The sequence below is a fragment of the Cetorhinus maximus genome, chromosome 7 (assembly GCF_964194155.1).
Source record: "Cetorhinus maximus chromosome 7, sCetMax3.hap1.1, whole genome shotgun sequence".
Lineage (NCBI taxonomy): Eukaryota > Metazoa > Chordata > Chondrichthyes > Lamniformes > Cetorhinidae > Cetorhinus > Cetorhinus maximus.
In genome coordinates, this window is record NC_135885.1 from 141,096,128 (window position 1) to 141,111,114 (window position 14,987).

The following is a 14,987-nucleotide window of genomic DNA, read 5'->3' on the forward strand; positions in this document are numbered from 1 at the left end:
GAAAAGTTAAATAAGGCAATGTGTCCTACAGTCTTGAAGTCATGTTAAAGAAAGATCATTTTAAACTTTATTTTTAAAAAGTCTTAATTTCAACATCCCATGACTGTTGTAATATGGGTTTGGTTGTTGTGACTCATTCATGAGGAGGTCTCATATGTTTAAACATGAACCCTTTATTGGTAGTCTTTAACAATTTAAAGATTGCAGGTTACTGTTGTGCATGGTGCTGCTGACCATGCAGGTAGGCTGCTTCTAGGGTGTTCTCCCCAGATTGTTCTCTCAGAGTCTATTACCATGTGACTCTATACATCATACTGTGGGCGGTGCTATTCTCCATTCCCACATTAACCCTTGCTCCGCCGAGCACCTTTACATTACAATGGCATGCAAGCACATGCAACATCCTATAACAATGACTGCAGGGAGAAGGAAGAATGTAAGGAATAAATTATTTGCAACCAAGGACAAATGCGAACAAAGTTTAATGGAAGACATGCCAGTTTTTTTTTTATTTCGTTCATGGGATGTGGGCGTCGCTGGCTAGGCCAGCATTTATTACCCGTCCCTAATTGCTCTAGATAGTAATATAAACTAGAGAGAGAGAAAAATAAGTTTGCGGCAGAGAAATAGATAAGCCACGGTTCAAGGTGAGAAAGGGACTGCCCATTGTATTGTTGTAATATATCTTTGAATAGCAGCATGCTATTGCAGTATAAGGGTGCTCAGCAGAGCAAGGGTTAATGTGGGACTTGAGAACAGTACTACCCATGGTATGATGTACAGAGTCACATGATATTTGATTGTGGAGTAAAGTCTGGAAGGAGCCAGCATGGAGGCAGCACCCACGCATGGCAGTACCTTAGATATGTACATCGTTATGGGTTACTAATAAACAGTTTATGTTCAACAATACAAGCCTCCAGACCTCTCAGTGAGACTTCAAGCAACCTTTATAATGTGTCTACCCTGGCCAAAAAGGTGCAAAAACAGCTTTCTCAAATATAGGGAGCAGTCAGCAAATTAAGGCTGACACCACTCTAGTGCAGTACTGAGGGACTGCTGCATGCTTGGAGGTTCCACCTTCCTTAAGCCGTGAACCAAAGCCATGTCTGCCCTCTCAGGTGGGCGTAAAAGATCTCATGGCTCTATTTTGAAGTAGAGCTGGGGAGCTATCCCCGGAGACCTGGCCAATATTTATCCCTCAATCAACATCACAAAAAACAGATTATCTGGTCATTATCGAATTGCTGTTTGTGGGAGTTTGCTGAGTGCAAATTAGCTGTAGAGTTTCCTCCATTGCAACAGTGACTATACTTCAAAAAGTACTCCATTGGCTAGAAAGAGTTCTGAGACATCGATGGTCATGAAATGTGCGATACAAATGCAAGTCTTTCTTTCCCTTTCAAAGCTAGAGTGCACCTCGGTTTTGTAAACAGTTAAGCGTCTTTGAGGAAAGAAGACAATCTCGGCACAGAACTGGAAACCAAAATTCTTGGAGGCAGATTTGGCAGTAACAGGGATGTGATAGTTCTGTTTGCGTTCAGAGGAGTAGCCAAAAACATCAATAACTGAAAAAGGACTAAATGTAGAAACATCAAACATAAGAAGCATCTTTTCTTGGTATGATTGGCAAAGGACATGAAAAAGCTATCAGATGATTCAGCTGTTTGGTGCTCGGGAAAGTAAGATTTATTACATCTTGGATATCAGCTTGGACTCAGCAGTAGAAATCTTGCCTCTGAGTTAGGAGGTGAGGAGATCAAACCCAGCCTTCGAAACATGAGCATATGATCTAAGTCAGCACCCCTGACTTTGCAGTATCCCTTCAATATTGCGTTAATAAGGCAGCTAACTTCAAACTCTATGGGCAGAATTTTGCGAGTCGGCGAGTAGGGGTGGGGCCCGCTCGCCGATGCGTATAATGGCGCGCGGTGACGACGGGGGGAACTCCCAACGTCACCACACCCCCATTTAAATTTTCAGGAAGGCGGGGGCGCAGCAAAATCAGCTGTGCGCCCGCTGACCTGTCAATGGCCAATTGAGGTCATTGACAGGGTCAATTAAGTAATTAAAGGACCTGCCCATCCAACCTTAAGGTTGGCGGACAGGCCAGGAGCCCTGGCGGGAACTAGAGAAAACATGAAACCTCATCCACACGGGCGGGATGAGGTTTCATATAGGGTTTTTAAAAATTTAAATAAAGGTTTTGTGAAAATTATGGACACGTCCCAACTCATGTGACATTCATGAGGGGACATGTATGGGAAATTTTATTTTTCTATTTTTGTCTTTTTCAGCCGATCTCCCTGAGGCTGCACTTAGCCTCAGTGAGATGAATGTACTCTTTTGTGAGCATGCGCGAAAGAGCGCACTCTCAATTTTGGGATTCCCCCCGCCCACATAGGGAGTGCACAGCACTTCCGTGCTGACGTCAAGCTGGGTGGGCCTTAATTGGCCCGCCCACGTAAGATGGCGGCGCGCCTCCGATTGGAAGCGTGCCCGTCAACCTCCCCGCCGACGGGGGGAAAATTCAGCCCTATAACATCACCCAGCTCCACTCCTACCTAAGCCCATCTGTTGCTGATACTCTCATCCATATCAGTTTTTACCTAGACTTGACTATTTTCCTGGCCGGTCTCCCTTCCTTCTTTGCCTTCCATAAACCTAAAGTCATCTGAAACTCTGCATCCCCTATCCTAACTCACACCAATTCCCATTCACCCATTACCCCTGTGCTCGCTGACCTACATTGGCTTCCACTCTGGCAATACTTCAATTTTAAAGTTCTCATCCTCGTTTTCAAGTCCCTCCATGGCCTTGCTCCTCCCTATCCCTGTGAAATCCTCCTTTCCGGTTTTGTGTCATCCTCCAATTCTGGCTCCTTAAGCATCTCCAATTTCTCTTCAGCTGCCTAGGCACTAAACCGTGCAATTCCCTTCCTAAATCTTCATAGCTCTCTCTCACTTTCTCTCTCTCGCTCTCTCTGTCTCTCTCTCTCTCTTTCCTCCTTCAAGACAATCCCTAAAATCTTTGACTAAGCCTATGGTCATCTGGCCTAACATCTACTTATGTGCCTTGACGTCAATTTTATTTTTTGTTGAAGCTCCTGTGAAGTGCCTTGGGGTGTTTCATTAAGTTAAAAGAGACTATATAAATGCAAGATAGAGTTGTTGTTGTTGAGTAGTGCACTGTTAGGGTTACTGTCCTTTGGTTGAAATGTTAAACCGAGGTTTCTCTGATGTGCCAAAAAGATCCCATGGCATTTTTCAAAGAGCAGAGGTGTTCTCCCCAGTGTCCTGGTTAATATTTATCCCTCAATCAACACCTCTAAAACAGATTACTTAGCCAATAATTTCATTACTGTTTGTGGGAGCTTACTGTGTGCAAGTGGTACTACATTTCCCTCCATTACAAAATCACGAGAATTCAAAAATTGCTGCATTAGCTGTGAAGTACTTTGCAATGTCCAGATGTCATGCAAAGGTAACTATTGGATGGAGAAGGATGAGAGAGAACTGAAACCCTAATTCCCTTCCCTTATTGTCTCTAATCAGTGTGTTTTTGAAAAGGAAGGTGCGTGCATTTCTTAACCCGAGCATAAGGACAATTTGAGTAACCAGCAGCACGCTTTTTGTGGGTTTAAATAAAGAGGATATTTATTCACACGTTCACCCTGAAAGTCTAATGCTACACCACTCACTGGGCACACATACACACACACACACAAGAAAAAAATACAGTTAAAGAGAATGGCGCACTTATACAATTAAAAAACAAAAGGAATGTTCATAATTCACATTTTTGGCTTGTCTTAAGAAGAACACGCATTGCAGGCCTGGTGAAGGTGTCTCACTCCAAAAGGGTAGTCTATGTGGATCCATTAACCAAAATCATACCCCAGAATTGTTGCAGGATTCCCTCAAAGAGATAGGTTTTCAGCAGGTCATGAAATTAGTTACTTGTAGCCTTCTTACCAGGAGGTCTGTTTTCTGTATAGGTGGACCTGAAAAGGAGCAGGCTTGGAGTCTTTAACATGTTGCATACTCTAGTTTTTAAAGGCATTGATGTAGCTGCCCTTTCTACTGCAGTCTCTGTTGTTCACAGGCTGACTGGTTTCTTCCTTGCTGTTGGGGTAATAAGATTTGTTATCTGAATACGGTTTCACATGAGCAATACTTCTATTGTCCACCCAGAATGGTTTGAAGTTGGAGCCATTGCTACACAATGGAGAATGGTTGGGGGTTATTCACAAGTACTTATGATGAACTGGTTTCTCTACAACTCCCTTTGTTGAGTTTCAACTCTGGAGACTGGGAGTCTGGAAGATCTATGGAAGATCAATGGACTAGTTCATTCATTTTGAGTTTTGGATGAGTCCGCAAACATTAGAAGGTTTGCACAGGTGTTTCTTGTCTTAGTCCATCCATTTAAGGGGGCATCGCACCCATGGTTATTCAGTTAGGAACTTTCCAGAGACTTGAGGTAGTCTGTGAAGAAATGGTAAAAATCACTTGACCCTCAGCAGCCTTTTAAAGTCAATTTTTTAAAGAGACAGCAGTTCCACAAAATTCTATACTGAATACACTCCATGTTATTGGGCTTGGCAATATATAAATGTAAGTTCTTTCTTTCTTGTATCTTTAAAGATTTCAAAGCACCAAGACTCCTGGTATAATCTACTGTTTTGAGAACAACTGAGATCATAAATATAGATGGCGTACAATCTGAATGGCAACTGGAGTTATCAGAAAAAAGAGTGGAGAGCATTGGAAGCTGAGCAAAGGAAATGACTGAGAAGCAGGATGAGAGTAGGAAAGAGGACCAAGATTGGCATTACCCCTATTAGTAGAGAGAACAATTAGCAGATCAAACAGTAACAAAAAGAAAACATAATTTGAGACAAAGGTGAGAATCTGTGTCCATAACATTGGAGCCCATAAGAAGGTGACTTGCTTTGTTCTGTATTCTGCCAGAACTTGATACCAACAAAAAATAAAGAATTAGGAGAAGGCCACTCAGCCCCTTGAACCTGCTCTGCTATTTTATGGGGAGGATTTTTCCCTCATCGGGCGGGCTTGGCAGGGCAGGCGGGGGTGGTCAGGAAGCCAACGCTGCCCACGATTGGAGCCAGACCGCAGTTTGATGCTAGCGGGCCAATTAAGGCCCTCCCAGCAGGAGTCACGCATGGCAGCACTCAGCACTGCCTGGTTGCGGGGTGAGGAGGGTGAGAGTTCACGCATGCACACGTGTGCGCGCTGGAAAAGCTCCCTGCGGCACAGAGCTGCCTCAGGGAGGTGAAGAGTTTAAAGCATTAATGATGTTTAGAATTTTATAAAACATGTCCCCTCATGCGACTCCGTCACTTGAGCAGGGACATGTTATTCATGAAATGTTTTCATTTTTATTTAATTTTTAATAGCTGTTGAAAACCTCATCCTGCCCATGGATGAGGTTTACAAAAATTGCCAAGGCTGCTTGGCCTTTTCCCCTACCCACCCACCATAAGGTTGGACAGGCAACGAACAATTTATTTCAATTACCTTTTTGATGGCCTTATTAAGCCTTTTAATTGTCAGCGGGTGTGCTGCTGACTCTGATCACAAACCCGCCGACCAAAATATCGCGCAAGTGCGTGATGACTTCGGAACGCTCACCCGACATCATCGCGTGTCATTTTACACTAAGTCAGCTCAGGTCCACGCCCACCCAACGAGCTAAAAATGCTGGCCTATAAGATCATGGTTGATCTGATTGTGGCCTTATCCCCACTTTCCTGTCTACCCCCTATACCCTTTGACTCTCTTATCAATCAAGAATCTACCTAACTCAGCCTAAAAAACATCCAATGACCCAGCCTCCGCTGGTCTCTGGGGAACAGAATTCCATAGACTAACAACCCTCTGAGAGAAAAAATTTCTCCTCATCTCCATCTTAAATGGAAGACCCCTTATTTTTAAACTAAGTCCTTTAGTACCAGTCTCCCTCATAAGGGGAAACCTCCCCTCAGCATCCACCTTGTCAAGTCCCCTCAGGATTTTACATGTTTCAATATGTTATCCTCTAATTCTTCTAAGCTCCAGTGGGTGCACATCCAACCTATCCAGCCTTTCCTCATAAATTAACCCCTTCATCCCAAGAATCAGATGAGTGAACCTGCTCTGAACTGCTTCTAATGCTATTATATCCTTTCCTCAAACAAGGAGACTAAAATTGTACAGTATACTCCAGATGTTGGGGGGGGGGAATTTTGTGGCCCCTCCTGTTGGTGGGATTTTCCAGTCCCGCCGAAGTCAATGGACTTTTAACGGCTCGCCGTATTTTCCGGCCCCACTCCCGCCCCAATGGGGTTGTAAAATTCCGCCAGTGATCTCACCAATGTCTTGTCGAATTTTAGCAAAACTTCCCTGCTTTTATATCCCATGCCTCTTGCAATAAACAACATTCCATTTGCCTTCCTAATCACTTGCTGTGCCCACACACTAACCTTTTGTGATGAAGCTATAATTAACAATTTCCCAAATAAAATATACATAAAATAAAATATATCAATATACAGTGGTATGAACATACATATAAACTAGGAGCAGGAGTAGGCCACTTAGTCCTTCAAGCCTGCTCCGCCATTCATAAGATCCCGGCTGAACTGATTGTAACCTCCTGCCCACACCCGATAACCTTTCACCCCCCCTTGTTAATCAAGAATCTAACCAGCTCTGCCTTAAAAATATTCAGAGACTCTGCTTCCACCGCTTTTGAGGAAGAGAGTTCCAAAGACTCACGACCCTCTGAGAGAAAAAATTTCTCCTCATCTCTGTCTTAAATGGGCGACCCCTTATTTTTAAACAGTGACCGCTAGTTCTAGATTCCCCCACAAGAGGAAACATCCTCTCCACATCCACCCTGTCAAGACCCCTCGGGATCTTAAAGGTTTCGATCAAGTCACCTCTTACTCTTCCAAACTCCAGTGGATACAAGCCTAACCTGTCCAACTTTTCCTGATAAGACAGCCTGCCCATTCCTGGTATTAGTCTGGTAAACCTTCTCTGAAATTTAACATGTTTACACCTTTCCTTATGGCATGGCAGAAACCATACTAGTGATTTTGAAATAATGTAGCAGCAAAGTGTTCTGGGGAATTTACAGGGTAAATTTAGCATATTTAAAAATCCAGAAATAAGTATTCATTGAAAGAATCCTTCGATTTTAAATGTTTTCTTTTTGTTATTGCTCTGAGATGTCTCTGGCAATGTATAAACTGTCTGACCAGTGAGTTAAATGGCTCACTATTTATGCTTGGTTGTGGTGGTGGGGAGGAATCAGTAGACTTAAGGGGAGTAGATTAGCCACCCATCATACATCCAGCACAATTTACACCCCAGGGTGTATAGTGAGTGGCTAATGTGCAACTGTCAGGTGGGCATTTTATCCCTCAGGCTTGGCTGATCTGTAACTCACCTCCATTTACTCCCCTTGATATGCCTTGAAGACCTAACCAACAACAACCTATCCATCTGTTCACTGGGGACTCTACAACTGTGACCTGGCAAAACAAAGCAGAATGTTTTTTTTTCAAAACAGTGAAAGGGACTTGTAAACATTGGCTATTAGGGGGATCTGGGGGCCCTTGCACATGAATCACAGGAAGTTAACAGGCAGCCACAGCGAACAAATTAGGAAGGTAAGTGGTATGTCAGCCTTTATTACAAAAGGGCTGGAGTGTAAGAGTAAGGTAATCCTGCTACAATTATATAGGGTTTTGGTAAGCCCACACCTGGGGTACTGCGTACAGTTTTGGTCTCCTTACCTGGAGAATATACTTAACTTAGAGGGGATGCAGCAAAAATTCAGTAGATTGTAAATTCTAAATTTAAAAGGGGGTGCGGGAGCAGAGGGATATGGGGTATATGTGCAGGAATCATTGAAGGTTGCAGGGTTAATAAAACATACAGGACCCTGGGCTTTGTTAATAGGGGCATAGAGTGCAAAAGCAAGGAAACTATGATAAATATTTATAAAACACTGGTTTTGGCCTCAACTGAAGTATTGTGTCCAGTTCTGGGCGCCATGCTTTCAAAATGCCTTTAGGAAGACAATAGAAAAGGTGCAGAAATGATTCCCAAGAATGGGTCCAGGGATGAGGAACTTCAGCTCCGTGGATAGATTGGAGAGACTAGGGCTGTTCTCCTTTGAAAAGGGAACCATGGGAGGAGGTTTGATAGGAGTACTGAATACAAAATCATGAGGGGTCTAGACGGAGCACAGAGGGAGAAGCTGTTTCCATTAGTGGGAGGATCGGGAATCAGACGGCACGATTTAAGGTGCTTGGCAATAGGAGCAAAGGCAACATGAGGGAAACATTTTTACGCAGTGAGTGGTTAGGATGTGGAATGCACTGCCCGACAGTGTGGTGGAGGCAGATTTGATTGTGGCTATCGAAGGAGAATTGGATCATTATCTCAGGAGGGAAGGTTTACAGGATTTGTGGAAAAGGCAGGGCAGTGGCACTAGGTGAATTGCCCGTGCAGAGAGCTGGCATGGACACGATGGACTGAATGGCCTCCTTCCATGCTGTAAACATTCAATGATTCTCTGATTCTAGATTGATTCCAGATAGGAGAAGGCTGTTCTTTGAGGAGAGTTTAAGTGGGATAAGGCTATATTCTCTGGAGTTTAGAAGAATGAGCGGCGATCCCGCTGAAACGTATAAAATTCTTCGGGAGCTTGACAGTGCCGATGCTGAGAGGCTGTTTCCTGCGGCTGGAGAGTCTAGAACTAGAAGCTGTAATCTCAGGATCAGGGGTCAGCAACGTAGGACTGAGATAAGGAGAAAATTCTCCACTCAGAGGGTGCACCTTTGGAATTCTTGGTCCCAGAGTGTTGCAGATGCTCAGGCGATGAGTATATTCAAGGTTCAGATAGACAGGTGTTTAGATGCTAAGGAAATCAAGGGATTTGGAGATAGGGCAGGAAAATGGAGTTGGTGTAGAAGTTCAACCATGGTCTTATTGAATGGTGGAGCAGGAACAATGGGACCCATGGCCTCGCCTGCTCCTATTTCTTATAATATTACAATGAATGAATGGCAAATTATGACCAAGTCAGAATGATCTTCGAGAGGAACTTGGGGGTGATGATCTTGATTGTGGTCTTGCAGAAGTTGTCTTCCTTGGGTGTAAAGGTTGCGGAGGTGAAAGGCACTGTCAAAAAATGTTAGCGGAATATGGATGTTAGCCTGTGTTGCCAACACAACCAAAGCACAAGAAACGGCCTTAGCAAGTTGCTGCATTACACAGTGAAGCTGGTGTGGGCTGCATAGTGGATTGGAGGTGAAGGAGGGAGTTATTGAGTCCAGTGGCAGGGAACTGATCAAGCTTTGTCTCAAATGGATGACCAGAGAAAACCCTCTTGAAATCATTTACGATATTGCTACACATAGCGACCATAGCAGCTTTTCCCTCGGGGCATTAGTTAATAAATTCCACAGAAGTCATTGAGCCCACAAAATAACTTATTGCTGAAACACTGAGCCGCACTAAAATCCGACACAAGCCAGTGGGTTATAATATCAAATTGTAAGGCAGTAAAAAAAAAAATGGCTTGAAAACTTATGAAGCTTTCAAAAGGATAAGAAATTTTAGAAAGGTGCTGATGGTTGTGTCAATCTTCTTTTATGTTAAGTGAAGTGAATGTCTATTGCAAAGCCTTTTCTTATTCTTTCACGGGTTGTCTCTGGCTCAGCCAGCAATTTTTATTGCCCATCCCTAGCGGCCTCTGAGAAGGTGGCGTTGAGCTGCCTTCTTGAACCGCTGCAGTCCATGTAGCGTAGAAACACCCACAGTGCTGCTAAGAAGGGAGTTCCAGGATTTTGACACAGTGACAATAAAGGAACAGCGATATATTTCCAAGCCAGGATGGTCTGTGGCTTGGAGGGGAACTTGCAGGTGGTGGTGTTCCCATGTACCTGCTGCCCTTGACCTTCTAGGTGGTTGAGGTCACGGGTTTGGAAGATGTTGTAAAAGGAGCCTTGTTGAGTTCCTGCAATGCATCTTGTAGATGGTGCACAGTGCTGCTACTGTGCGTCGGTGGTGGAGGGAGTGAATGTTTGTGGATGTGGTGCTAATTAAGTGGGCTGCTTTGCCCTGGATGGTGTCCAGCTTCTTGAGTGTTGTGGGAGCTGCACTCATCCAGGCAAGTGGAGAGTATTCAAGCATATAACTTGTGCCTTGTAGATGGTGGACAGGCTTTGGGGAGTCCGGAGGTGAGTTACTCGCCACGTGATTCCCAGCCTCTGACCTGCTCTTGTAGCCAAAGTATTTATATGTCTAGTCCAGTTCAGATTCTGATCAATGGGAACTCCCAGGATGTTGATAGCGGGAGATTCAGCAATGGTAATTCCATTGAATGTCAAGTAATGGTGAATGATTATTTAAATAAAGGTGGATTTGATCTTTCCTTACACATGGTATGTGCTACATCAGCATTGCTAAAGGGAAGTAACCCAGTCATTGGTAGAGACTGAGATATCAAACAGGAAGTGACAAAGTGATTAGCACTTTTATTGCCCTTCCTCCCACCCCATCCTCTCATCCCCTCACACCACATATGTAATTGTTTAAGCAATGGTCAAAAGATTTTGTTGCATGATTTCAGGTCCTCAGGATGTGTCAAAGCGCTTCACAGCCATCAAAGTACTTTGGAAAAATGAAAAAAAGAACTTGCATTAAAAAGGACTTTTCACAACCAGCGGATATCTCAAAGTGCTTTACAGTTAGTGAAGTATGTTTGAAGTATAGTCACTATTGTAATTTAGGATACATGGCAGCCAAGATGAGCACAGCAAGCTCCCACACACAGCAATATGATCATCTGTTATTTTATGATGCTGATTGAGGGATAAGTATTATCCAGGACACCACAGAAAGCTCCCCTGTTTGTCTATGGAAATAGTAACAGGGAATCTTTCACTTCCACCCAAGCAGGAGGATAGAGTCTGGGTTTAACGTCACATCTGAGAGAAGTGTAGTCACTGTTGTAATATCGGAAATGGAGCAGCCAAACTGTGCACAGCAAGATCTCACAACAAGCAATGTGACAATGACCAAATCACCTGCTTTTTATTAGCGAGGGTGATTGGCCAGGAGAGCAGGAGAGATCTCTAAAATGAAAACAAAATACTGTGGATACTAGAAATCAGAAATAAAAACAGAAAATGCTGGTAAAACTCAGCAGGTCTGGCAGCATCTGTGGAGAGAGAAGGAGAGTTAATGTTCTGAGTTAAATATGACTCTTCTTCAGTACAAGGGAGACCTGTCATCCTTTCCTGGTCTGGCCTATATGTGACTCCAGGCCCAGAGCAATCTGGTTGACACTTCACTGCCCCCTGCAATGTCCCAGCAAGTCACTCAGCTACACCAAAGTGCTACAAAAAAGTCAAAAAAGGATTGTTGTAGGTGCATTTACAACTGTTGTATTGAAGTGGTTCAAGAAGGCGGCTCACCACCAGCTTCCCAAGGGCAGTTAGGGATGGGCAACAAGTGCTGCCCTTGCCAGCGACGCCCACATCCCAAAGACAAAATGTTAAAAAATGCAGGACAACCACTTGAAACATTCACTTTGTTTCCTCACTAGGGCCCGCTGAGTATTTCTGAAACTTTCTGTTTTCATACCAGGGAAGATCGCCCCTGCTCTTCTTCGAAACAATGCCACACGTGGTGATTTACTCGCAGCCAAGAGCGCAGTTGGGGCCTCAGTTTAACATCTCACCACACACGGCACCTCCAACAATACAGCACCCTCTCAGTTAGGTTAATAAAGCTTCCTGATACACTGTTTCAAACCAACAAACTGCTGCAATCAGAGCCTACATTAAAAGTCTCTCTAACCTACAGTTAGAGTTGGTCACAAAACATATGTTCCTAGGAGCTACAGAATTCTCAATGTCCAGAAAAGCATCCAAGCTCAACAGGGTCTTGTACCTAACTATTCATCTCCACTTACCATTTTAATCGCTGTTTAAATTCTGACCATTATGCTCACAGTTACATCCTGCCTCCACATGTAGACTTCAGTTCTACACTGGACAAGTATTCGACTATTTCATGAACTGGATGACCTGCATGTTGCCTTTGTTTAATTGTAGACTCGGAGGCGTTTTGATAGAGTAGATAGAGAGAAACTGTTCCCACAAGTAGAAGGGTTAGTAACTAAAGTCACAGATTTAAGGTAACTGGCAAAAAATACAGTGGGGTGATGCAGAGAATTCCTCGGCTCAGTGAGTTGTTATAATCTGTTGATCTGGAATGTACTACCTGAAAGGATGGAGAAGGCAGATTCAACAGCAACACTCAAAAGGGAATTGGGTAAATAATTGAGGGGGGAAATTTTCAGGCTTATGGGGACATGAGACTAACTGGGCAGCTCTTTTGAGGGACCAGCACAGGTAGGATAGGCCGAATGGCCTCCTTCTGCGGTTTATGGTTCTCTGTTGTCATCATAACATCCTGACAGAGTCTTAGCTTCTTGTTCTGTTACAGATTCACCATGTGCTTCCATCCTGGCTTCAGCTGCCATGGAAACCTGAAGCTCACTCAGCTTAAGCACTGCTTCAAGGAGCAGTCACTGTTTTCATTCTATTACCTTCAAGTTGTTATGCTCGCAGCACTACTGCCATCTTGTGGCCACCCTGTCTAACCGTGTATGATAGGCTGCGCTCCTGGCTCTGAACACATTACCGAACATGTGAGTCTGTTTAGCCATTCTCTTTGAATAAATTAAATACCTGAAGAAGCAGAACAAGCTGAACAATCTTTCTTTTTTTTTTCCTCTACTTTCGGTATTCCTGCTTTGCTGTTAATTTCTTAACCAAAGTGCAACAATGGCACCATCAGCAAGATCAGGTCAGGCAAATTAATTTATCATTATCATGAAGTATAAATTGCACCTCAGCATGCTGTGCTCCTAGACATGCGATTAAAACCTGCATGACTCATCGACAAGACCTGGCAACCATTAAAGAAAAATACATAAACTTTCAGGTAGTGATGACTATTGTCTGAAATTATTACCGTCTTGCCTTTCTTCAGACGTACATATTTAGCAGATCAAATGACCACTTTTTCTTATTTAATTCCCCTTAACTCCAACGGTTGGTAGGAGAAGGTGGGCAAACAATTTTAATTAAAGAAGCAAAAACTCTTAGAAGGGGCAGAATGGATTATAGTAGCAGTGGGAAGATTCACATCAAATGTATGGAGCAATGAAAGTAGGATGGAGATAGATCAGGGAAAAGGAAAGGATTAGAGAAATAACGGAATGACATGGCAAACACTTGGCGAAGTAAGGAGACTGATAATTGCAGTGTCATGCATATTATTCAGCTGCTAAATGGGTGCTTAACCCTCTCAATTTGCAGGGAGAAAGCGCACACTCGTTAAGGTCGTAAGTGTGTGACCCACTGTAAGGGTGGACACAAAAATAGGCGTCCAGGACCCACGCCTGAAACAGGCCCTTTCCGTAATTAAACAGAGGGCCCAAGTCCTGTCTGAGGACCCTACTGCAAGGCTGAGCTGTCCTGAACTCGCTCAATGCAGGATCTTGTGCATCCAGGGAACCCAAGTCAACATGTGGCCTAACAGGCTATACTTAAAGGGACCGTTGCAGGCTAAAAACCAAAAAAAATAGGAAATGTTTGACATAAGTACTTAACTCCTGGCTCCACAGTCAAACCAAGTGGGCAACTTTTGATCACCGCTCCCTGTTCTGATTGGTTCTGGCCACCTGATCCCAGTCTTTGCTCCCCACTTTCCCAATCCTGTCAACCATTGTCCACCCTCCACAGTTTTCTGTTACCCACCCTCCTAATCACCATACCCACCATCCCGAACACCATTACCCATCCTCCCAATCACCACTACCCGCCATCCTGCTTACCACCACCACCCCCTCCCCCACTTTCCTGTAGCCACCCCCATATCCCCTTTAAGGACTAACCTTCCTGCTGATGCTAACATTGACCTGATCGTTGGCTCCTGGTCACTAGCGAGGTGACTGGGGGACAGCCACATTAGGTGACTGTAGCTCTCTGGCTCAATGATAATGAGGCCCGAGGCCCAATATTAATTACCTGCACCCTGGAACTATCCAATCAGGTGTGGGGATAGGCCCCCAAATGCAGTCAGTCCTTTTGACCTCAAAGACCAATTCATTTTACACATTCTTTATTATCAATCATGTAAGAAAATATTGCCACTCCCTAACCGCCTAGTATGTCATATTAGCTCAATTTCAGATAGATTAGGTGGTATTTAATGGAAGCGATGGAGGGTTTCCCCTGCCAACTGGAGCACTGGCCCACGACACCTCTTTGCGAGAAGGCCTGCCAAATTAAGTGCCAATCAGGCAATTAACTGGACAACAGTGGGCCTTCCTTGGGGTCAGTCACCCTGGGGGCAGAGGTCCCGCCTGCCAGGAGCTGCCGGCCAATCAGAGGCCAACAGCTCTTCACTGATCAGCAGCACCACACGGGAGGCTGTGGCTACTGCCGGTACTACAAACACACAGGGCCTAGGATTCCCATGGACCCAGGTACAGGTGCGTGATGAAGGGGGGCGTGGGGGGTGGAATCAGCAGGAAGGGCTTGGAGGTGGCTCTCAGAGTCCCCCTGCCCCTACCTGATACCGGGTCCCTCAATCAGGCGCTGAGTACCTTGAACAAGGGATCCTCCTGGAAGCCTATAAACAAAAACACCAGTGTTGACTTTTCATTCTTCCTGCATGATGAATTCTCCCACCTGCTGCTGGGTGAATACCTGGAAGCAGAGCGGGAAGGCTGTCCATGAGCCTTCCTACCACCGAATTAACCGGGGCAGCTAGAAGGCGATGGGGTCCCCACCTGTCACCCTCCCACTCGATTAAAGACCACCCCTGCCACCAAACATGCCATGAAGGAAGACATTAAATTCCACCCAATAAGGGAGAGGAAGCCCCAAA